At 39.2% G+C, this 26,824-nt stretch overlaps 1 protein-coding gene across 3 annotated transcripts in view; it reads left to right on the forward strand.

The window, feature by feature from the left end:
- The window catches only part of ESR1 (estrogen receptor 1), a 399,407-nt gene that overhangs the window by 47,415 nt on the left and 325,168 nt on the right, over positions 1–26,824 (forward strand). The window contains exon 1 of one of the 3 annotated variants that reach the window (XM_018053367.1): positions 26,487–26,543. The exons of the other annotated variants lie outside the window; for them this stretch is intronic. The gene's annotated coding sequence lies outside the window, so the exon portion shown is untranslated. Of the gene's footprint in view, positions 1–26,486; positions 26,544–26,824 lie in introns of those variants that run through there. 3 annotated transcript variants of the gene reach the window in all.

The raw sequence follows: 26,824 nt of genomic DNA on the forward strand, positions 1-26,824 counted from the left end.
CATCTTGTAAAGCAGAAACTCTGTGCACATTAAACAACTTACCTTTTCCCCCTCCACTCAGCAGCTTGGCAACTATCATTTTACTTTCTGTTTCTATGAATATGACTCCTTTGGACCTGTAATGTAAGTAGACTCATAGTTTTCAAATTTTATGATTGGTTTATTTCACTTAGCATAATGCCTTCGAGGTTCACCTGTGTTGTAGCGTGTGACAGAATTTCCTTCTTTTTTGAGGTCACATAATATGTCATTGTCTGTCGACACTACGTTGTGTTTATTCCATCGCATGTGAAAAGATACTCAGATTGCTTCTACCTCTTGGCTGTTGTGAATAATTCTGCTATGAACATGAGTGTGCAAATATCTCTTTGAGATCCTGCTTTCAATTATTTTGGATATGTACTCAAAAGCGGGATTTCTAGATCATATAGTAATTCTATTTATAACTTTTTTGAACAACTGCCATTCTGTTTTCTACAGAAGTTACATCATTTTACAGTCCCACCAATGGTGACTAAATGTTCCAGTATCTCACCAATACTTGATATTTTCTGGCTTTTTGGATAATAATCATCATAGCAGATGTGAGAAGCAAATTGTTTTGAACATAACACATCTATCAGAATCTGTTTTTTTTTTAATAGTGTGCAACTAGCAGTTCTCTAATTTCGTGTATTTCATAAAAACAGTATCATAAATTAGAATGGGTCCATGAACACATATTGTTGGAAGACTTTTGTCTTTTATGGGTTAGTTTTATTTTATATATGCCTCACTTATACAATAATTTATATGTGCAGAAACTAAAATTCAGTGTCTGTGGTCAAAGTGGGCTTGATTTGAATTGGAGTTGATTAAGATGAAATGACTTAAAAGCTTCATATTGACTTGGGAGTTGGTGGTGGCTGAAGAAAGTCCTGGGGCAATGTTGAAACGTGATTTACCTCCTACCTCTGTTGGAATATTAGTACTGGTTTCAGCACTCAGCAGGTATTTCCTAGCCTCTTTGAGCAGCAGGACACTTCCCACCATTTTCAAAATCAAGGAATACAGACTGTTGGTAGAGATTTCTCTATCCTTAATCCCTTCTAGTATTTCATGTTTTATCTTATTTGTAAGATGAGGTTTCACTGAGTCCCGGCTTAACGGTCTTGGCCTGAGCACTAGGTGATTAGGAGTCAGGTTTCTCAGTCTTGGTAATTGTTAAATTTTTTTAACCTTTTAAATAATGATAAAGATACTTGTACCTTATTGACAGAGTTGTTGTGAGATAAAGTGAGTCTTCACAGAAAGATAAAACATGGAAAGCATTTAGCAAAGTCCTTGGCATGTAAGTTTTACATAAACAGAATGACTGTTGATGTTTGTTGTATCTTGTAATCTTATTGTTGAGGCCAGTCAGCCTTTATTCTCAAGATAAAGGTCTACAACCATGATGTGGCTCTTTCTTTAGGGTAATTTTGCTAGGTAGGATATCTTCTATTTATCTTCTGTGTAGAAGCTTTTTCTTTCTTGCTTCTCATGAACATGAAGGGATCCCCAGTCCAGTTTTGATTACATATTGTCAAACAAAGTGAATAACAGCTGTTTCGTCAGCGGAGTCAGGATTATAAAAGTCTTCAGTGTTGCTTTATGTGATATATCTCAAGGATTTTTCACTGAGGCACTTCCATTTATTCTCAAATGATAAGATGTCCTTATAGACTATAATCCCAAACCTCTCTGATTTCATTGGCCATGAGATCAAAATATGGCCATGCCATAGATTAAAGTAAATTATTTATTTCACCTTGTAGTCCATGCACTGACTTGATTTTTGAACGTCTATCTTTATAGGCACCATAGTTCAATTTCTTGTGGCAGAAATCCTTTCCTCCTTATCTTTTCATTTCATCTGTTAGCAATCTACCATAATCCCCCATGACGTGGTCCTCATTAGCTGTCTCTTCCCTCCCTTTCTCCTTCTTTCCCTTCATCCTTCTCTTTACCCTACTTTGTCCATTCTCCATTCACACATTATTGTTGAGAAACTGCTGGGTGGAAAGCACTGTGCTCCTTAAGATGTGGACCTGGGTACAGTCTTTGCTGGTTCTGTCACTGCAGATCTAACAAGTCAGTTGAGATTTATGGCCGCATTATCACTAGATTCGGCTTCCCCTGTGACTCAGCAATAAACAATCTGCCTGTAATGCCAGAGATGCAGAAGACGTGGGTTCCTTCCCTGGGTTGGGAAGATCCCCTGGAGAAGGGCATAGCAACCCACTCTAGTATTCTTGCCTAGGAAATCCCATGGACAGAATAAACTGGCAGGCTACAGCCCATACCATTGCAAAGAGTTGGACATGACTGAAGTGACTTAGCATGCATGCACGTCTCACTAGGTCTCTTTGTACTTGTTAAAACAAATATTCTCTGAAGATAGATCTATTTCCTGCCTCGTATGGACAGGCTGTGTATTTGTGCCACTCCCCAGGCCCCTAGTCCCCTGTACTGTCTCAGAGTGATAAGATGGTCCCCTACCTCTAAATGCTATCACCTTGGCCTTCACCTCTGTCTTGAACTTCCCTCTTATTCTCCAGCAGCCATTCTTCATATTTCATACAGCCTCCTTAGTTGTAAAGGAATAAATTTTGATAATTTTCTATTTTTAAAATGAAGCAGAGTGTCACCGGAACTTGTTTCTGGACTGTGCACGGTTGTGGCTAAGTAAACAGTTCTTTTGTAATCGGACGCCCAAACACTCAGAATTTGGTTCACCCTGAAAATTTCTCTTCAATCATTTACTTAGCATTTCTACATCTTTTCCTGAAAGCCTAGGCTTTATTTTGAAAATGTCAAGGTCTGTGTTCTGCTCTTAGGCAGGTGAACATGGCTCGAGGTCCAGCAGCGGGTAAGGCTTTCCTCTCCTCTACCCACTTTGATCACCTGTCGCATCCCTAGAGGCCACTGGCAGCAGGCATGGGGCTGCGGCTATGGATTTGCCTGGCTGTGGCTGTGTTTGCCTCCGGTGAGCTCAGTCTCTTTGTTGGAAGAAAAGTGTTCCATTTCTGATAGGGGCGTGAGAGGTGGTCTGTCGCTCACCGCTGTTCCCTAGCAATCCACAGCAATGTCAATTTTCTCTCCTCTGTGCCCTGGTGGTAATCTTTCCATTATCACAATCATTTCCTCCTCGTTGTCCCTTTCTCTTCCTTTTTCTTTTCTTACTCCTTTTCCTCCCGGGGCCTTTATCAAAGCTTACCTTCAATGTGTCTCCCTCTAAAGCCTTCACATTTTTAGAATAAAATTCACTGAATCCTCTTCTGTGCTCCGACACTTACCTCTCTGTTATAGCACTTATCATTTTATATTATAGCTCTCTCTCTACCCTGCTCCCCCATGAGCTCATTCACTCTAAATGCGGGGTATTATTAATATCATTTCCCTTAAACTTAGCTGAGTAGTCATGCTGAGCAGATAGAGTAGTTATGAGCACTGATTTTGAAACAACCCTGCAGAGATTGACATCTTATCCCTGCCTGCTCTTAACCGTGTAATCTTGGGCAAATTGCTTAACTTCTCTGTGCCTCAGTTTCTTGACTTACAAACTGGAGATAACAATAGTGATGCTTAGAACAGTTCCTGCTGTACAGAGCCTCTTAATGAAAGTGAAAGAGGAGAGTGAAAAAGTTGGCTTAAAGCTCAATATTCAGAAAATGAAGATCATATCATTCAGTCCCATAACTTCATGGCAAATAGATGGGGAAACAGTGGAAACAGTGGCTGACTTTATTTTGGGGGACTCAAAATCACTGCAGATGGTGATTGCAGCCATTAAATTAAAAGACGTGTACTCCTTGGAAGGAAAGTTATGACCAACCTAGATAGCATATTAAAAAGCAGAGACATTACTTTGCCAACAGAGGTTCATCTAGTCAGTTCAGTTCAGTTCAGTTCAGTTCAGTCGCTCAGTCATGTCCGACTCTTTGCGACCCCATGAATCGCAGCATGCCAGACCTCCCTGTCCATCACCAACTCTCGGAGTTCACTCAGACTCATGTCCATCGAGTCAGTGATGCCATCCAGCCATCTCATTCTCTGTCATCCCCTTCTCCTCCTGCGCCCCAATCCCTCCCAGCATCAGAGTCTTTTCCAATGAGTCAAGGCTATGGTTTTTCCAGTAGTCATGTGTGGATGTGAGAGGTGGACGATAAAAAAAGCTGAGCTCCAAAGAACTGATGCTTTTAAACTGTGGTGTTGGAGAAGACTCTTGCGAGTCCCTTGGACTGCAAGGAGATCCAACCAGTCCATCCTAAAGATCAGTCCTAGTTGTTCATTGGAAGGACTGATGTTGCAGCTAAAGCTCCAATACTTTGGCCACCTGATGTGAAGGGCTGACTCATTTGAAAAGACCCTGACTGTGTGTTCAATTCAGTTTAATAGAATCATTATAATCAAGTTCCCCAGTCATGTATTTAGTAACAGTAACTTTGTTGTACGCTGGTGATCATTACACCTACAATAGGGCCAAGGATGAAGGCATTCAATCAATATTGTGTAAATGCATGAATGTGCTGGGTGTTACAGACATAAAGAAATATAAGTCCTTATTTCTTTCCTTCAGGTCTCACAGACTGGGAATACAGAAAGGACATAAGACAGTAATTGAGTGCTGCATGAATGCACCACTTATCTGTCTATGGACATTTGGGTTGCTTCTATCTCTTGGTTATTGTGGGGAACGCAAGCATGAACATGGATTTGCAAGTATCTCTATGAGACCCTGCTTTCAATTCTTTTGGATACATACCTAGAGTGGGATTGCTGGATCATATACTAATTCTATATATTTTGCTTCCTTTTAGACATATTCCATTAGGATAATCATGAACAAATTATTGATTCTACTTGAATTCCTGCCTGTACTTTCTTTTTTAAACAGTGAAAGTGCTGAAGTTAATCAAACTTGTGGCCCTCCAAATAGAAGTAGATCGATTGCTGTTCTTGCTGATAAGCTATTGGCTAATTCTTTATTACTCCAGGAACACATTATTCAGTTAAAAAAATATATATATTATTTCAATGAAAAGGGAACAATGACCCCCTCTCCTATTTTTTTCTCTTGAGAAGTACGTAGATGCAATGTTTGATTGATTTAACATACGTCAAGGCTGTATATTGTCATCCTGCTTATTTAACTTCTATGCAGAGTACATCATGAGAATCGCTGGGCTGGAAGAAGCACAAGCTGGAATTAAGATTGCTAGGGGAAATATCAGTCACCTCAGATATGCAGATGATACCACCCATATGGCAGAAAGTGAAGAGGAGCTAAAAAGCCTCTTGATGAAAGAGGAGAGTGAAAAAGTTGGCTTAAAGCTCAACATTCAGAAAACAAAGATGATGGCATCTGGTCCCATCACTTCATGGGAAATAGATGGGGAAACAGCGGAAACAGTGTCAGACTTTATTTTTTTGGGCTCCAAAATCACTGCAGATGGTGATTGCAGCCATGAAATTAAAAGACATTTACTCCATGGAAGAAAGTTATGACCAACCTAGATAGCATATTCAAAAGCAGAGACATTACTTTGCCAACAAAGTTCTCTCTAGTCAAGGCTATGGTTTTTCCAGTAGTCATGTGTGGATGTGAGAGTTGGACTGTGAAGAAAGCTGAGTGCCGAAGAATTGATGCTTTTGAACTGTGGTGTTGGAGAAGACTCCAGAGAGTCCCTTGGACTGCAAGGAAATCCAACCAGGCCATTCTGAAGGAGATCAGCCCTGGGTGTTCTTTGGGAGGACTGATGCTAAAGCTGAAACTCCAGTACTTTGACCACCTCATGCAAAGACTCATTGGAAAAGACTCTGATGCTGGGAGGGATTGGGGGCAGGAGGAGAAGGGGACGACAGAGGATGAGATGGCCGGATGGCATCACCGACTCGATGGACGTGAGTCTGAGTAAACTCTGGGAGTTGGTGATGGACAGGGAGGCCTGGTGTGCTGCGATTCATGGGGTCGCAAAGAGTCAGACACAACTGAGCGACTGAACTTAACTGAACTGAGACATAGTCCACAAAGAGGATGATAATTTAAAATTGTCACTGTCCTTCCCTGGTGGTCCAGTGGTTAAGACTCCACACTTCCAGTGCAGGGGGTGAGGATTTGATCCCTGGTAGGAGAACTAAGATTCTACATGCTATGCTGTGTGGCCAAAAAAAAATTTTTTTTAATAAAAAAAAAATTGTCTCCATAACAACTATCCATATACGGGTTCCAATAAATTTATTAAATGGTTCGTGATGGTTTTGTGTTTTACTGTTGTTGTTGTTCAGTCTCTATGTCATGTCTGACTCTTTACGACCCCATGGACTGCAACATGCCAGACTTCCCTCCCTTCACTGTCTTCTGGAGTTTGCTCAAATTCTGTCCATTGAGTCGGTGATGCCATCCAACCATCTCATCCTCTGTTGTCCCCTTCTCCTCCTGCTCTCAATCTTTCCCAGCATCAGAGTCTTTTCCAATGAGTTGGCTCTTCATATCAGGTGGCCAAAGTATTGGATCTTCAGCTTCAGTATCACCCCTTCCGATGAATATCCAGGGTTGATTTTCTCTAGGATTGACTAGTTTGATCTTCTTGCAGACCAAGGGATTCTCAAGAGTCTTCTCCAACACCACAGTGCTGTGTTTTATAACAAACACTAAATTGATATGGTAACTCAACTGAAGTGCTATATGCGATGTAAATGAATCTGGTTGAGGAAGACTCAAGGTGATGAAAGGTACAAATTTGGGTTACTATATGAATTTGATTTTCAGTTTTGTTTTGACTGAAAACATTATTAGAGAAAGCATAATATGTGGCAGATCTTTTCTATATAAAACCTGTATTTAGATGATGGATGGGTAGACTAGGTCAAGGACACAGTTTCTGGAGTCTGAGTGTTTGGTGCTGATCCAGTCTCTGCCCCGCTTGTGAGCTGTGTGACACTGAGCAAGCTACTCAGAACCTTGCATTCTCGTGTCTGAACTACAGTTAATAATGGGTTGTTGTGGCATTTATTGAAATTAATATATGCAACTTGCTAGATCTATGCATTATGGAGAAAGTGCTATGTCAGATTTTGCTATTGATTTTCTAGTATTGGCCACAAATTCTTAGGTTGTTCAACACTCCTCATATCTCAGGCATCAATGTTGTCATCTGCAAAAAAAATAAAAAAAAAAGTTTTTCTGTTTACTGAATGGCTGTAAAGTGTAGACTAACCAAAGGTCTAAAACCCCCTTTCGTTTTAGTCAATTAGTAGTGCATAAATTGAAAGAGTGATGGATGGAACATTTTGTTCCCTGAAAGCTCTTAGATGGTGGATGTGCTAGGAGAGTCAGCAAGCACAACACAGATATATTCCGGGTGACTGCAAGAGTCTTTAATGAATGAATCATTGAACAGGCAGATGGGCTGTGGGAGGCAAACCCCTAGTAACTTTTTTCTCTTACTACAGAAATATTTCTGAGTGGTAAATACTCAGACTACTATTCACGACTACAGACTTTACATTTTAAAAGTAGCTGCTGTTTTTCTTTTCTGTGTTTTGTTGTATACAGTATCTCATCTGGTCTTTACAGCCATTGTTTCTGAGGACATATATTTCACATAATTTTTTTTATATTTCACATAGTATAAAATTCACCCATTTAAAGTACATACAGTTCAGGAGTTTTTAGTATATTCATGTTTTATGCCACCACCTATCACATCCGCAATCTAATCTTAGCACATTTTCAATTCCTTTATTTCTCTATGGAGTTTTATTCTGGATATTTCATATAAATGAAACAGTATAGTATCTGATCTTTTGTATCTTATTTCACCTACCATAATGTTTCCAAGGGTCATTCATGGTATAGTATGTATCAGTACATCATTATTTATATTGCCAAATAATATTCCATTGTATGGATATAGGACATTTTGGTTTTCTACTCATCAGCTGATGGATGTTTGGGTTTCCACTTTTTGGCTATTGTAAATAATGCCACTATGAATGTTTTTATACAAGCTTTTTGTGTGGATATATATTTTTGATTCTCTTGGGTATGTACCTAAGAATGAAATTGCTGAGTCATGTGGTAGCTATATGTTTAGCATTTTGAGGAACTGCCAGATGGTTGCAGAATTTTACATTCCTATTTTATGACGATTCCAACTTATCCACATCCTGATCAATACTTGTTATTGTCTATCTTCTGCATTTTAGCCATCACAACTAACATGAAGTGGTGAAAATATTTTTTAATTGAAGAAAATGATGGGACGGGGGCAAGGTGCTGTGGGTTTCTTCTCTTTACCTCCTTCCCAGGTTTGGGCCAATGTTCCCTAATAACACTGATGAGCATAGACCTTTCAGTCTTATGGGTGGACTTGCTCTACTTCTAGGTATTTTAAAAAAGGATATTTTGTCATTTTCCTTTAGAACCAGCAGAAAGATGTCTCAGATGAAGAACTTTTTCTGGGTTACCACTGAAAACGTTTTTCATGATCAGCTGCAATTTTACCAAGCTTTTCAAAGGGCTTTTCCTTCAGAGTTAAGAGACAACCACCTTACCTTCTTGAAGTAGGAGCCCTTCCTTTGGAACTCTTACCCTAAAAGCAAAACCTCTCGGACAGGTGCTTTGTTTTGGCATCAGATTAGAAGACATGGGCTTTGAGAAGCCACTGAAGCAGGTCAGCTCTGGTCTGGAAATCAGGGCTAATTTTTAGGACCACTTTTTTTTTTTTTTTAAATCACATTCTCTCAGTTGGAAAGCAAAAGTCAGAGTTCAAACTGTTCATCCTGCCTCTAGGCAGGATGGAACCAAGATGTGTTCCAGGAACCCAAGAAGTTTTGAGAAGAAATCTGGAAAATGAACCCAAGTGGAGAAAAAAATTTTTTATATGAAATGCAGTAGAAACAGGCAATCTAGATGAACTGCAATATATTAGTATAAATGGTCTCAATACCAGCCTTCAGACACTTAAAACAAGGTCCAATAGGCAATTAAGTTTTTAAGGAAGCAGGATAATCTGCTAGGTGTCAGCAATGAAAGTATTAGTCATTCGTCACACCTGATTCTTTGTGACCCCATGGACTGTAGCTCACCCGGCTCCTCTGTCCATGGAATTCTCCAGGTAAGAATACTGGAATAGGTTGCTATTTCCTTCTCCAGGGGATCTTCCTGACCCAGGGATAGAGCCCGTGTCTCCCACACTGCAGGCAGATTCTTTACCATCGGAGCCACCAAGGAGTCAACATTAGTGAGCTCAATTTTTGGCTAACCCTGACTTCACCATATGACCTTGGGAAAATTTGCTTTAAATGATGATACTAACTACTTTAGGGAGAGGGTTGGAATTCCTTGTGAGACATGAACTATGGGGTCCCAGGTATGAAGCAGGAAGAAGCATAATATTTATTTGTGTAATATTTATGTGTGTTTGGTCCAAATCATACTGGCCATCTGAGAGTTAAAGTCTGATTATTTTAAAGTCACTACTTCTGGATTTTTCTCTCTTCATTTATTCACTTACAATAACTCAGTTTATCCCTATAGCCTGTGTCTAATGTAGACAGTCAAAAGCAGAGACATTACTTTGCTGACTAAGGTCCGTCTAGGCAAGGCTATGGTTTTTCCTGAGGTCATGTATGGATGTGAGAGTTGGACTGTGAAGAAGGCTGAGCGTTGAAGGATTGATGCTTTTGAACTGTGGTGTTGGAGAAGACTCTTGAAAGTCCCTTGGACTGCAAGGAGATCCAACCAGTCCATTCTGAAGGAGATCAGCCTTGGGATTTCTTGGAAGGAATGATGCTAAAGCTGAAACTCCACTTTGGCCACCTCATGCGAAGAGTTGACTCATTGGAAAAGACCATGATGCTGGGAGGGATTGGGGGCAGGAGGAGAAGGGGACGACAGAGGATGAGATGGCTGGATGGTATCACTGACTCGATGGACTTGAGTCTGAGTGAACTCCGGGAGTTGGTGATGGACAGGGAGGCCTGGCATGCTGCGATTCATGGGGTTGCAAAGAGTCGGATACGACTGAGCGACTGAACTGAACTGAACTGAACTGAACTGAATGTAGACTGTAAGACAGAGAGAGTCTTGGAATAAAAGAATGATGATGTACACAGGACATTTTTATCTGACCTTGATGTTTCATGAGATTATTCTCAGATAGCAGAACTGGTAGAATGTACTGAAAGTGTAAATTTAGGAAAAAAATGCAAAGCACTAATATTTAAACCAGGAAATTTATGTGGTACTGGTAAATGTGGCCCAATTTTCAAAATTTATTTTTAATTGGAGGATAATTCCTTTACAGTGTTGTGTTGGTTTCTGTCACACAATGTGAAATAGCTGTAAGTATACATATATTATTAAGAAGAGGTGGCAAGAATATTCAGAAGAGCTGTACAAAAATATCTTCATGACCAAGATAATCATGATGGTATGATCACTCACCTAGAGCCAGACATCCTGGAATGTGAAGTCAAGTGGGCCTTAGGAGGCATCACTATGAACAAAGCCAGTGGAGGTGATGGAATTGCAGCTGAGCTATTTCAAATCCTGGAAGATGATGCTGTGAAAGTGCTGCACTCAATATGCCAGCAAATTTGGAAAACTCAGCAGTGGCCACACGACTGGAAAAGGTCAGTTTTCATTCCAATCCCAAAGAAAGGCAACGCCAAAGTGTGCTCAAACTACCGCACAATTGCACTCATCTCAAATGCTAGTAAAGTAATGCTCAAAATTCTCCAAGCCAGGCTTCAGCAATATGTGAACCATGAACTTCTAGATATTCAAGCTGGTTTTAGAAAAGGCAGAGGAACCAGAGATCAAATTGCCAACATCCGCTGGATCATGGAAAAACCAAGAGAGTTCCAGAAAAACATCTATTTCTGTTTTCTTGACTATGCCAAAGCCTTTGACTGTATGGATCACAAGAAACTGTGGAAAATTCTGAAAGAGATGGGAATACCAGGCCACCTGACCTTTCTCCTGAGAAACCTGCATGCAGGTCAGGAAGCAACAGTTAGAACTGGACATGGAACAACAGACTGGTTCCAAATAGGAAAAGGAGTATGTCAAGGCTGTATATTGTCACCCTGCTTATTTAACTTCTATGCAGAGTATATCATGAGAAATGCTGGGCTGGAAGAAGCACAAGCTGGAATCAAGATTGCCAGGAGAAATATCAATCACCTCAGATATGCAGATGACACCACCCTTATGCCAGAAAGTGAAGAGGAATTAAAAAGCCTCTTAATGAAAGTGAAAGAGGAGAGTGAAAAAGTTGGCTTAAAGCTCAACATTCAGAAAACGAAGATCATGGCATCTGGTCCCATCACTTCATGGGAAGTAGATGGGGAAACAGTGGAAACAGTGTCAGACTTAATTTTGGGGAGCTCCAAAATCACAGCAGATGGTGACTACAGCCATGAAATTAAAAGACGCTTACTCCTTGGAAGAAAGGCTATGACCAACCTAGACAGCATTTTCAAAAGCGGAGACATTATTTTGCCAACAAAGGTCTGTCTAGTCAAGGCTATGGTTTTTCCAGTGGTCATGTATGGATGTGAAAGTTGGACCATGAAGAAGGCTGAACACTGAAGGACTGATGCTTTTGAATTGTGGTATTGGAGAAGACTCTTGAGGGCCCCTTGGACAGCAAGGAGATCCAACCAGTCCATTCTGAAGGAGATCAGCCCTAGGTGTTCTTTGGAGGGAATGATGATGAAGCTGAATCTCCAGTACTTTGGACACCTCATGTGAAGAGTTGACTCATTGGAAAAGACCCTGATGCTGGGAGGGATTGGGGGCAGGAGGAGAAGGGGACGACAGAGGATGAGATGGCTGAATGGCATCACTGACTTGATGGACGTGAGTCTGAGTGAACCCCAGGAGTTGGTGATGGACAGGGAGGCCTGGCATGCTGCGATTCATGGGGTCGCAAAGAGTCAGACACGACTGAGTGACTAAACGGAACTGAACTGAACTGAAAGAGTCGGACACAACTGAGTGGCTGAACTGAACTGATACATATATCCCCTCCCTCTTGAACCCACTGTTCAATATTTAACAAAGTAATCTTAGTCTTCTCAGAGTAAGCATCCTACATATACACAAACGATGATACGAGACACAGGTATAACTTCACAATATTTTCCAGAACTCAAGTCTACCAGCCAGTTGGTACAGCACACTAGAGGGAAGATACTGAACAAAATACTAATAGCATTTCCTTTTGTAGCCCACTCTACAAGGCATGAGACTTGAAAAAGCATATCATAACAAGGAGAATGTTTACTGTAATCCTGTTTTAATAGGAATATGTAATGTGCATTAAGAGGTTCACATGTTCTTGTAGGTGGCTCTTTACCCTTTCTGTCTCTATGCATTCAAACGAAGGAGCTGGCTCGACATTTTGGTAGGCGGGTTTTGCCGATATGCAGCATTGGCAGAGGAGAGAGGGATGGTGTTGATGAGGCAGCACTACGGCAACAGTAGCTTTTAGCAGCTACCAGATTTGCTAAAAGCAGCCACATCCAATTAGCAGTAAGTGCCATACACCTGCAGTTACTAGGAATTCAGCCTCTCTAGAGGCTGAATCTTAATATAGCTTTATTTTTTTTAATAACAAAAGACTTACTCTCTGGGAGAATAGAGAAAAATCAGCAGTGGCAAAACGGAAGCAATCTAAAATGTTTTTATTGATTTAGAATATAGAGGGAAATGTACAGATAATGATATTTTCCAAGCTGCTTTACTTTAAAATATTGTTTTCCTAAAGATTACTTCCCAATTTTCAATTTCCTCTTCGTATTAATACTGCAGTTGTTTCCTTAGAAATTTATAATGTTGTTGCAGGTCCCCCATGCATGTTTCCAAAATATTGTCGCCAGGATAATAAAAATAACAGTTTCAAATTGCAAAGACAGGGAAAAAAAATGTTCAATTTCTTTTCAAGGTGTCAAATTCGCTGCAGTGGAAAAGACTACAATATACTATTAAAATGCTATTTTAAACATGGTACTTTAAAATGTTTTCAGCATTTATTTCCTTGAACATTTGATACCCCTCCTTTTTCCCTGAAAATGTTTGTTTACATTCAGAAAATATTTCTGCAAGTTCTAACAGTATGTTTCTTCTGTGTGCTTCACTGCTGTCTCTTTTTTAAAGGGTATCATGGGAAGAAAACATCCGTTGAGTTCAGCATTTTCTGGAACTGCTAGGTTCTAGTAAGACTAATGGACTAATAAAGTAATTAATTCATTGCAACCGGAGGGTGTACCTTTCCTTTATTTTCTTTATTCTTTTGACAGTGCCAAGAACACCAAAGTAATCAAATCTAATGTAGGGCATGGTAACTTTTATCTGCTGCTCATACTATGAGATTAAATAAACGAGAATGTTAAAACTGCACCTCTGTAACATACTCATTAACTACTTGACATCTTCAACTGCTGATGTGCTTTAAGATTTAGGATTGCGATAACATGGCAAGAAGATCCTACAGGCTCGTTATTTTGGTTTGTACTGCCAACCCCTGAGAATGAGGCAATTTTACACAAATCAGTTTGAAAAAATTATGCAAATAGGAAGTGTTTTTCAGAATTGATTATTTGAGTGAATTTTGATGTTAGTTGCCAAACAATATCATTATTTGAGGTGCATAAATATTGCCACGCGTGCATGCATGTTTAAATCGCTTTAGTCATGTCCGACTCTGTGACCCTACGGACTGGAGCCTGCTAGGTTTCTCTGTCCATGAGATTCTCCAGGCAAGAATACTGGAGTGCACTGCCATACCCTTCCCCAGCTGATCTTCCTGACCTAGCGATTGAACCCACGTCTCTTATGTCTCCTGCATTGGCATATGGGTTCTTTACCACTCGTGCCAACTGGGAAGCCCTAGATGTTGCCATAGTGTTTATTTTTAAATGTATGCAATTATTTAGTTGGTGTATGTGTGATTGGACTTTATCAACATGGAATTTCTAAATCTTGCAGTTTCTGGTTTAACCAGTTTTTGTGGAAAATAATAAAAGCACATGGTCAGCTAAGACCACCTCCTCCAGTTTCTTCTCTCTTTTCCTCTTATTCATCTTCCGCTCACCTGTCTTTCTTCTTGCTGTCCTGTTCTTTGAATTATCATATGCTGTCAGTGACATCAATCTGCTGCTCTGAGAATATGCAGAATTTCATGATGCTCAAGATTAAATTGATTTTGATAGTGCAGAGGAATCAGAGATTGGGAAGGGATGAGAAAGGGGAGAAATCTGAGATGTTCACAAAACCTTCAGAAAACCTTCAGTATGACCTGGAAGAAGAGAAAAATAGAAAAAAAAAATCTCTCAAATCAAAACAGTCAAAGGAAATATACATTTTGTTTCATTCAAGGTATGATTTGGAAAAAATTGCAGTTGAGGAAGAAAACCATCTGTGATTTCCAAAGTCTAGGAGGCAAAAAAAAATCTGTACTTCATGTGAAATGAAACCATCCATTATGAGCTAAGCAGTTCTATGATTAAGTCTGACTGTCACTGTAGACAGAATAAAGCTCTCCTTCTCAAGTAATATTTATGAAAAAAGGGCCACTGAAGATGATAAGGGTTTTTCCCCTGAAGTCTAATTAATAAGCCAAAAACTTGATCGATTTCTTTTGTTCAGGCTAGTGGCCGTATTACAACAGCACTCAGTCCTCCTTGACCTGGCTTGGCACAGTTGCTAAACCCAGTATCCATTTTCAGTCCTTATTTATTTGACTTGTCAGCGGAACTTGACCCAGTTAATCATCCCCTTCATCTGGAGACTTCCCTTCAGTCCAGTATACTCCACTGTCCAAATTTTTTTTCTTCTAAACTGACTGCTCTTTCTTAGCATCCTTGGCTTGTTGCTCCTAATTTCTAGTCTCCCAAAGTTGGAGCTCCCCAGGGTCTGGTCCTTGGACTTCTCTTCTTGGTGTCAATCACATTTGGTGTCATGGCTTTAAACACCATCTATCACCTTCTCTCCCCTTGAACTCTAGACTTGTCCCTGCCTACTTGACCACTCCACCTGGATGCCTAAGAGGTTGCTCAAACTTATCATGTCTAAAAACAAAGATACCTAAGCCTACTCATCTCACAGTGTGTCCCGTCTTAACTTAGAGCAAATTCTTCCATCTGGTCCTGTGCCAGATATCATGGAGTAATACTTAACTCCCCTCTTCCATGCTCTCAATCTAAGCACCCAAGAATCCTGTTGTTGTTCAGTTGTGTCCAACTCATTATGACCCCATGAATGGCAGCACTCCAGGCTTCCTTGTCCTTCACTATCTCCCAGAATTTACTCAAACTCATGTCCATTGAGTCGGTGATGCCATCCAACCATCTCATCCTCTGTCGTCCCCTTCTCCTCCTGCCCTCAATCTTTCCCAGCATCAGGGTCTTTTCCAATGAGTTGGCTCTTTGCATCACGTGGCCAAAATGCTGGAGCTTCAGGTTCAGCATCAGTCCTTCCACTGAATATTCAGGGTTAATTTCCTTTAGGATTGACTGGTTTGATATCCTTTTGGGTTTAGGATAAAAGCATTTCTGAAATACAATCACTTCCTATCACTTTCATGCCCATTGCCTTGGGTCTATCTACCACCATTCTTAACCTGGAGTGTTGGAGCAGCCTGGTAACTCATTTCCCTGCTTTTTTCTTTTCTGCTCATAATCTGTCTGTCCTACAACTTAAAACAGAAGTAACATAATGTCATGACTTTGTTTAAAAGCTCCCGATAATTTCCATTTACACTTAGTAAAAGCCAAATTTGTGTCCCATCCATCCTTACCTCTTTGACGTCTCTTACTTATTCTGCTTCAGGCATACTGAGGTCAGTATTCCTTGAAAGATCTAGAACTCTGGCATTTGCTCTTTCCTCAATCACATGGCTCACTCCTCATTTTCTTGAGGACATTATCCAAACTTCTCTTGGGGAAAGGCTTTCCCTGACCACCCTATCCAACACTGCAGCCCTCTCCAACTTCCTCCTCTTTTCTGCATGTAGTGCACTCTCCTCCTTACTTTATTTCCTCTCTGTGTCACCTTCAAACTTACTCTGTACTTTACTGATTTATTTTTATGTCTCCCTATACTAGACTGTAAGCTCTGGGAGGGCAGTGTTTGGTGTTCTGTCCATTGCTGTATCCCCAGTACTTAGCACAGTGTCAGACACTTCGTAGGCATTCAGTTAATGTGTTTTGAAAGAATCAAGAATAATAAATTATGATTGGGCAGAATCAACTAGGTGATCTCACAGTATATTGTGCCTTGATTAGAGGAGAAGTTGGGGGTGTGTGGATGGAGATGCACAGAGCGTACTTGGCTTTAAGGTGAGAGCTCACATCAAAGTGATCTCACTTCCCTATTTGGTGGGTCCTATTTTCTCCTCCTGAGTCAAATCAAAAAGACTCTTGACTAGGCTTTTTACTAGTGCTGAGGCTATTTTAGCATTCCACTAAAAACCATTTAAAATACAAAAACATGGCTGTATTACTTTAACTCTGACCTTAGAAGACTCTCAGTTTTACAACTGTTTAGAGAAAATGTGGAAAGGTTGAATATGTTTGCTGGCCTCAATCTTTTTTATTACTCATCTCTATAAAGAGGCTTTTAGGGACATATTAAAAAGTTTCCATCCCTCTTGTCTCTGCTTTCCTTCTCATCTTTCTTCAATGCACCCAGATGGTTGAAAGCAAGACCTCAAGAGTCTGGAGGAAGTGTGTGATGGTCAGAGCAGATGGGGGTGAAGCTGGCCTAGAACCTTGGATCCTGCCCTCAGGTCAGCTACTCAAGTCGTTACTCTCGAACAGAGTGAGCTCACGTTATTACCAAGAACTCACCAAGCTGCTGTTTCCCCAGAAGGAGAAGTTCTCATCTGGAAGCTTCGCTTGTTTGTGTCTTCTCCCACGTGTTTCTCTATGTCTGACTAGATCAAAGATGAAAGTTTTGGTTCTGAGATCAGGTGCCACACTAAGGAAGCACAAAAAAGAGATATGCTGGAGTGTGGTGTATTAGACTGAGAAAGTAGGTAGTTTTCTAGACAAACTGAAAGCCAGAAATGACATCATCTTGTAATAACTTTCCTATAATAAGGCAATGGTCTGACCTTGAGGAACCTATTAAATTCTGCTTCAAAACACAGAGGCCACTTCTAGGGCTGGATGTAGGGTGGTTTTTACCCTCAATTCTATTTGGAAACAAGGCAGTTTATAAACTTTAAGGAAGCTTATAAAACCTTAGGAATAGAAAGCTGTATGCCATCTCTGAAATCATGGAGAGTTTTGAAGTTTAATGTTCACTCCTTATGAATTCTTTTTCAAAAAATTTATTTTACCAAAGTTTTGTTGGTTTATAATATTGCATTAATTTCTGCCATATAGCAAAGTGAATCTGTTATACATATATATACATATTTCATATTCTTTTTATTCTGATATATCAGATATATTGAATATAGTTCTTTGTGCTATACAGTAGGACTTTGCTGTTTATCCATTCTATTATATATAATAACTTGCATCTGCTAATCCCAAACTCTCAATCCATCTCTCCCCCACCTATCTTCTCCCTTGGCAACCACAAGTCTGTCTCTATGTCTGTGAGTCTGTTTCATAGATAGCTAATTTGTGTCATATTTTAGATTCCACATATAAATGATATCCTATGGCATGTCGTTCTCTTTATGACTTACTTCACTTAGTGTGAGAATCTCTAGGTTCCTCATGTTGCTTTTAATGGCATTATTTCATTCTTATTTGTGGCTTAGTAGTATTCCTTTATATATATGTACCACATCTGCCCCCCCCACCCCCAATTTATCTCTTTTTTAAAAATTTATTTTTTAATTGGAGGGAAACTGCTTTACAATGTGTCATTGGTTTCTGCCATATAACAAAGTGAATCAGCCATAATTATACATATATCCCCTCCCTCCCCTCCCCTCATCCCAGCCCTCTAGGTCATCACAGAGCATCAGGCTGAGCCCCCTGTGTTATATAGCAACTTCTCACCAGCTATCTATTTCACATATGGTAGTGCATATATGTTGATGCTATTTTCTCCATTTGTCTCACTCTCTCCTTCCCCCACAAGCCACAAGTCTGTTCTCTATGTCTGCATCTCTAGTCCTTCCCTGCAAATGGGTTCACTGATACTATTTTTCTAGATTTCATATATATGCATTAATATGTAACATTAGTTTTTCTCTTTCTGACTTAATTCACTCTGTATCATAGGCTCTAGGCTCATCTACCTTGCTAGAACTGACTCAAATGCATTCTCTTTTATGGCTGAGTAATATTCCATTGTATATACATATTACATCTCCTTTATCATTTAGATTGTTTCCATTTCTCGGCTACTGCAAACAGTGCTGCTATGAAAGTAAGGGTCATGCCGTGTGAATTATTTGTAGTTTCATGTCTTGGCTATTTAGCATTCTGTAGAGACGCCTGGAGAATCCCAGGGATGGGGAAGCCTGGTTGGCTGCCGTCTATGGGGTCGCCCAGAGTCGAACAAGACTGAAGCAACTTAGCAGCAGCAGCAGCAGAGACACCTGCGTGATAAAAATAGGGCAGGAATTTTTGGACAGTTTTGTTAGTTATGGGCTGGTTTGTTTTTCCTGATAGAGGTAGCAAAATAGATGCCAAGAAGCAAGCTACTTTCATTACTATATATGCCTCACAGGGCCTTCTTTCATCAGTGGAGCTTAAAAACAGTCTTATCTCTTCAGTTCTTTTTTATGCATTTCTTTAACAGTCTTCAACTTGTTTGTTCTTCATAAATTATTCCATAATAATTGAACAAAAACAATAATAATTGTTCATTCAGAATCATAAAATGACAGTATGTTTAAGCTCCAGGGGGCTTAAGAGAAAGCCTAGCCCAATCCTTTACATTATAGAGGAAGAAAAGGGAAGATGGGGAAGAGGTTGACTCACCCAAGGTCTTACACTGAACTACTGGCAGAATTGGGCATTATAAAAGCTGCCTATACTAATTTCTCAGCTGTTCTCAATATTAAATCACAAAGAGGTAATTTTTCAAAATGAAAAAAAAACAACATAAGATTACCTCTCAAAGTAGCCTTTCTGTATCTTTTGATCATATGGAAAAACAAAAATTATTATGTGCTTTGGAGTAACAGCAGCAACAATGAAAACTCAAAATAAAACCAGAATATTCCTGTGATTTCCACTGCATGAGATAGTATGATTCTATTAATATAATATACTAAAAATCTATTTACACGTTTGATTCTTTTTATTGTATTTAAATATTCAAATATTTCCTTGTCATGGCCAGCCCTGAGCGCCAAGCTATGGAGCTTTGCTCTGCAGAATACCACCTGGTGGCTGGTATCTAAACAGTGGATATCTTGGGACCCATTTTTGATAAAAATGGCACAACATGTGGTTCCACTTGGTAAATGTTTTTGATGATATGAATCAGGTGACATACCTAAGTAGGAATGGTCCTTACTCAAGGATCCTTCTCAGTGACGTGCAACCTCATTCCTCCCATCATTAGGATGCTGAGTCCTTCTGGGACCTTTCTTTATCAGAACTGGAAAAGGTTGGTGGAAACCTGAAAGTTATAAAATCAGTAAAAGCTTATCAAATGTGTCTGAATCTATGCTACAAGCCAAGCCATGTAGAGTTTACAAAAAGCTGTAACTGAAGCATACATGCCTATGTGTAAACCAAGCGTGATCAGGGCTCATTGCACCATGTACCATCTAGGTAAGATTGGCACAACTCTCAGTTTGTAAAGACCAATTTCCCTATGTCTTCAACAGACACATTTTCCCAGAAAACTTGTTCAATTACTTCATTCCATGCAGATCATTGTACTTCCTGCACCTCTTGTCCACTGAGTGGAGTCAGAGGGAGAATTTATTCTTTTCCTTTGATTTCCACAAAAGCCCACCCAGGCAAGACCTTGTAGTCAATGCCAGATTTTACCAAATAAAAAGTTTATAGCACAATAAACAAGCATCTTGAAATAGAATAGAATATTAAGTATCCTTCTTCTTAAGAAGTTCTTGAGCAATGCAGACTTCAACATTCCTGGCTCTCAGCTTTCCTTTCTTCTTTTCTCCTTATTTCCATCTTGAGAATAATTCCAGCCTCTGTAATATTGTGTCTGGGATTGTTATTTTATGAAAATATTCCAGCTCATCATTTGGTTTGTTTTCTGCTTCCTGGTCTTGCTTGAGTCTATGCATTTAAAAAAGCAAAACAACCCAATATGCCATTGAGTTCTTTTTTTAAGTGAAGAAAATTTTCCTTCTGCAAGGTGCCACTTGTTAAGATTTTATAAATAAATATGTAAATAAGCGATTTACACAAATATACATGACTACCACTAACATACGGCCCCCCCATATTTCATAGTCCTGGTATTAATTCTAGTTCTGCTTCATTTAGAATTGATGAATGTTTTGGCTCCATGTGGCAAAGGGAAAATGAACTGCTGTATTTTAAATCTGGGGCCTATTCTTGTAGTTGTCTAACTGCTACATCTTTAAATCAACCTCCTTTGGGTTTCAAATATTTTCTCTCATTTAGTACTTTCTTTTTACTTTGATGATGGTGTCCTTTGCTATGCAAAAATTTTTTACTTTGATGTAAAGCCTACTTTTTTTTTTCTGCTTTTGTTTCCTTTGCCTATGGAGCCAGATCCATAAAACATCATCAGGACTGATGCCAGCGAGGTTATTTCCTGTATTTTCATTTAGGAAGTTTATGGTTCAAAGTCTTACATCAAGTCATTAATTAATTTTGAGTTAATTTTGTGTATGGTGTAACATAGTGGTCTAGTTTCACTCTTTGCTTGTGGCAGTCCAATTTTCCCCACATCAGCAATTGAAGAGAGTATTCTTTCTCTATTGTACATTCTTTACTCATTTATTGTAAATTAATTGTCCATATTAAAAGATGCTTGCTCCTTGGAAGAAAACCTATGACTAACTTAGACAGCATATTAAAAAGCAGAAACATTACTTTGCCAATAAGGGTCCGTCTAGTCAAAGTTATGGGTTTTCCAGTAGTCATGTATGGATGTGAGAGTTGGACCATGAAGGCTGAACACTGAAGGACTGATGCTTTTGAATTGTGGTATTGGAGAAGACTCTTGAGGGCCCCTTGGACAGCAATGAGATCAAACCAGTCAATCCTGAAGGAAATCAGTCCTGAATATTCATTGGAAGGACTGATGCTGAAGTTGAAGCTCCAATACTTTGGCCACCTGATGTGAAGAGCTGACCCATTGGAAAAGACCCTGATGCTGGGAAAGATTGAAGGCAGGAGAAGGGGATGACAGAGGATGAGATGGTTGGATGGCATCACTGACTCAGTGGATATGAGTTTGGGTGAACTCTGGGAGTTGATAATGGACAGGGAGGCCTGGCGTGCTGCAGTCCATGGGACTGCAGAGAGTCAGACATGACTGAGCAAGTTAACAACAATTGCCCATATATGTGTGGGTTTATTTCTGGGCTCTCTATTCTGTTCCGTTAGTCTATGTGTCTGTTTTGGGCTAACTCCATACTGTTTTGATTACTATAGCTGTATCAGTTCAGTTCAGTTCAGTCACTCAGTCGTGTCCGACTCTTTGCGACCCCATGAATCAGAGCACGCCAGGCCTCCCTGTCCATCACCAACTCCTGGGGTTCACTCAGACTCACGTCCATCGGGTCAGTGATGCCATCCAGCCATCTCATCCTCTGTTGTCCCCTTTTCCTCCTGCCCTCAATCCCTCCCAGCATCAGAGTCTTTTCCAATGAGTCAACTCTTCACATGAGGTAGCCAAAGTATTGGAGTTTCAGCTTTAGCATCATTCCTTCCAAAGAAATCCCAGGGCTGATCTCCTTTAGAATGGACTGGTTGGATCTCCTTGCAGTCCAAGGGACTCTCAAGAGTCTTCTCCAACACCACAGTTCAAAAGCATCAATTCTGCGGCTCTCAGCTTTCTTCACAGTCCAACTCCCACATCCATACATGACCACAGGAAAAACCATAGCCTTGACTAGACGGACCTTAGTCGGCAACGTAATGTCTCTGCTTTTGAATATGCTATCTAGGTTGGTCATAACTTTTCTTCCAAGGAGTAAGCATCTTTTAATTTCATGGCTGCAGTCACCATCTGCAGTGATTTTGGAGCCCCCCAAAATAAAGTCTGACACTGTTTCCACTGTTTCCCCATCTATTTCCCATGAAGTGATGGGACCGACTGCCATGATCTCAGTTTTGGAATGTTGAGCTTTAAGCCAACTTTTTCACTCTCCACTTTAGTATAGTTAAAAATCAGGATATATGATACCGCCACCTTTGTTATTTCTAGATATTGTTTTGTCTATTCAAAATCGTTTGAGCTGCCACATAAATTTTAGTTCTAGTTTTGTGAAACTTACTTTGAAATTTTGATAGGAATTGCATTGAATTTCTAGATTTCTTTGTGTAGCATAGACATTTTAACAATATAAATTCTTCCAATCCATGAAAATGAAATTTCTTTCCATTTATTTATGTCTTCTTTAATATCTTTCATCAGTATTCTTATTTTCAGTGTACAAGTCTTTTCCCTCCTTGATTAGATTTATTTCTAGGTACTTTATTCTTTCTGATGCAATTGTAAATGAGATTTGGAAATTTTTTCGCTTTTTTAAATTCATTATTAGTGTACAGAAACACCACAAGTTTCTTTATATTGATTTTGTATCCCATGACATTACTGAATTCATTTATTAGTTCTAACAGGTTTTTTTTTTGGGGGGGGGATGTCTTTATGGTGTTCTGTGGATAGCATAATGTCATCTTCAAATAGTGGACCCCAGACCAATTAAATCACAATCTCTGCAGGTGATAATCAGATCTTATTCGTTTTTAAAGTTCCCAAGTTTCTTATAATGAGCAGTCAAGGCTGAAAACCACTTCTAAGGTGATTTCCAAGTCAAATATGATTATAATTCTAACTTAAAGGAATAAGAAACAAACCTGTCACGAAGACTCTATTCTTTACTCTTCCATGGATGGTTTATTCCTCCAGAAATAACCATTTTTTTAACTTATCTTTGGAGAATCCATTGGGACATATGTGGTGCATCTTATACCAAAACAGCATGGTATATGCTGAAATATTGCTTTGGACTTCATAGATTTTCATAAATTATTTTATAAGTTAGTTTTGCTGATGTTACTTGATTTTGGGGGAGTAATGTGGACATCTTTCTTTGCAATCCAGGGGGTTGCTATCATATTTTTTTAAAAAACTAGTGAAGTCTACCAATTTATTAAAAATAATTTTTATAAACATTTTTAAATTGAAGTATAATTGATTAACAATGTTGTGTTAGTTTCAGGCATACAGCAAAGTGATTCAATTATACATATATATGTATATATTTTATATATTTGTATTCTTTTTTAAGATTTTTTCCGTTGTAGGTTATTTTGCCTTGTAGGTTATTACAAGATATTTAATACAGCTCCCTGTACTATATAGTAAGTCCTTGTTGTTTACTTATTTTACATATAGTAGTGTGTACATGTTAATCCCAAACTCCTACTGTATCTCCCCCGCCTCTTTCTCCCTTTGGTAAATTTGTTTCCTACGTCTGTGAGTCTATATCTGCTTTATAAATAAATTTACTTATATCACTTAATTTAATATGATCATCTCTAGGTCCATCCATGTGGTTGCAAATGGGCTATACGTTTTAAAGTGTGATGAATCTCAAGTCCCAGCTCTTCCATTTATAAATTCTATGACCTTGGACTCATGTCCGCACTTTGCGCCAGTTTTCTCTGTAATTGGGATAATTCCAAAACAAGCTTCATAGGGTTTGAGATTTATACAGCTAAAGTTATTTTACGTAATTAGCACTCAACAACATTTACTTTCCAAATAACATGGAGTTTTAAAAATATGTTTGATATTGGTTTCTCATTTGGGTATTAATTTCTCATTTCAATGCTTTCTTCTCTGCAATCACTCTCTGTGTTTTTCAGTCTCTTAACTCTGTTGAAGCTTACAATGACTAAGTCAAAGATCTCTCTTGGTAAATGTTATATTTGCACTTGAAAATACGTGGGTTATTTTCAAATACTTTTGATATTGATTTCTAACATAATTCCGGTGATAACAGATGCTTTATGATTTCAGCACCTTTAGACCATGAAATTTTTGCATCATGTTCTATGTCCCTGGATATGTTCCAGTGTCTCCTGGTTTATAGCTTACTGGAACTTGAATAGAATTTGTGTCCTGCTGTTGTGTGAAAATTGTATAAATATTATTATGTTGAATTGGTTCATAGTGCTTTTCAGGTCTAGTATCCCTCTACTTTTCTGTCTATTCATTCTACTAATTTTTGAGGGTTTAATATTAAAACTCCAACTAAAAATCTTAATTTATCTACTCAAAAAGTATTGTAATATATTGTGGAACTATATGTAACTTAGTTCTGTATTTTTGAAGTCTCCTGTAAATGTGTTATCATACTTTCATAATTTAAAAAATAAAAGAGAGAATAAAAAAGATTAGCACTCCAAAAATGAGCACTTATAATCTATGTTTTAAAACCTGTTTAAAATCTATTTAAATACATTTTGAAATGTTGCTATATATAAAGGTATGCAAATTTGATTTTACTGTATTAAAATGAATATGTTAAGGTACATAACAAAATAAATTAATACATTAACATACATTTAGTATTTAAGTTATTTATGTATTTAAATTTTTTGTGTATTTCTAAAAGCAATTTATTTCCTTAAGTGTTGTATAGTACTTTGGTTCAGTTCAGTTCAGTTACTCAGTCATATCTGACTCTGCAACCCCATAGACTGCAGTATTCCAGGCCTCCCTGTCCATCACCAACTTCCGGAGTTTACTCAAACTCATGTCCATTGACTTGGTGGTGCCATCCAACCATCTCATTCTCTGTCATCCCCTTCTCCTCCCACCTTCAATTTTTCCCAGCATCAGGGTCTTTTCAAATGAGTCACCTCTTTGCATCAGCTGGCCAAAGTATTGGAGTTTCATCTTCAGCATCAGTCCTTCCAATGAATATTTAGGACTGATTTCCTTTAGGATTGACTGGTTTGATCTCCTTGCTGTCCAAGGGACTCTCAAGAGTCTTCTCCATCACCACATTTCAAAAGCATCAATTCTTCAGTGCTCAGCTTCCTCTATAGTCCAGCTCTCACATATAGCTTTGATTAGACGGACCTTTGTTGGCAAAGTAATGTCTCTACTTTCTACTATGCTGTCTAGGTTGGTCATATCTTTTCTTCCAAGGAGCAAGCGTCTTTTAATTTCATGGCTGCAGTCAGCATCTGCAGTGATTTTGGAGCCCAAGAAAACAAAGTCTGTCAGTGCTTCCATCCCTATTTGCCATGAAGTGACGGGACTGGATGCTATGATCTTTGTTTTTTGAATGTTGAGTTTTCAGCCACCTTTTTCACTCCCCTCTTTCACTTTCATCAAGAGGCTCTTCAGTTCCTCTTCTCTTTCTGCTATAAGGCTGGTGTCGTTTGTGTATCTGAGGTTATTGACATTTCTTGCAGCAATCTTGATTCCAGCTTGTCCTTCAACCAGCCCAGAATTTTGCATGATGCACTCTGCACAGAAACTCAATAAGCAGGGTGACAGTATACACCCTTGATGCACCTCTTTCCCAATTTGGAACCAGTCTGTTGTTAAAGTTACAGATCTAGAAAACAAACGTATGGTTACGAAGGGGTAAGGGAGAGGGAGGGATAGATTGGGTGATTGAGATTGACATATACACAGTATATAAAATAGATAACTACTAAAGACGTACTGTATAGCACAGGGAACTCTCCTTAATACTCTGTAATGGCCTATTTGGGAAAAGAATCTAAAAAAAGAGTGGATATATGTATATGTATAACTGATTCACTTTGATGTACATCTGAAACTAATGAAACATTGTAAATCAACTATACTCCAATAAACATTCAAGAAAAATAAATTACCCAAAGCTCATGTGCCTTTCTAAAACACACCAACCTTCATCCACTCACAAATTCGGCTACTGGGTGAAGAGAAGGCACGAATGGATGTCATATCTTGTTGGTTCTGATTTCAAGCAGCTCACAGCTTATGAAGGCCCCAGGGGATGGGACAGAGGATTAAAATTCAATGGTAACAATGTACCTCAGCCTGGAGGAATAGGTAAAGTATTTGGAAGAGAAATGATTGCCCGAAAGAGTAATAGAAATCAGGCCAGTTAAGAGACTGGTAGGAGAAAGGTGACTGTATGGTTAAGGAGAGGCTAGAAACTGCAGGAAACACAGGCAGTGGAGTGTTCCTGGTGCACAAAGCTGATGCTTCCCCTTTTCTTGCTTTGCTGTCAACAGGTCAGATTGGCAAGTTGGGTGACCAACTGTCCTGGTTTCCAGCAAGGTGAGACTTCCAATACTAAAATGGGACAGGCTTTGCATATCAGGAAGATTGAGCTCCATATCTCTGTGTGGGTATCTGCCAGCTGAATCATGTACCTGTTCTTTTGTTTTTGTCTTCCGAGTAACAGAAGAATATGTTGAAGATAGGGCATGGAAAAGAAAGAAAGGGGAGGTATGATTTTGTGGCTGGGAAGAAGATAGCCTCCATGAAGGATAGGGTTAGGCTATGGGGGACTACTTCCCAGCTAAGGACAAAGAGAGGGACCATGGAGAACAATCTGTGGCCTGCACTTGTGAGAAGGAAGAACAGCAGAAGATTGTGTGGAACAGTGCTTGGAATTTATAGACT

This window comes from Capra hircus, chromosome 9 (assembly GCF_001704415.2).
Source record: "Capra hircus breed San Clemente chromosome 9, ASM170441v1, whole genome shotgun sequence".
NCBI lineage: Eukaryota > Metazoa > Chordata > Mammalia > Artiodactyla > Bovidae > Capra > Capra hircus.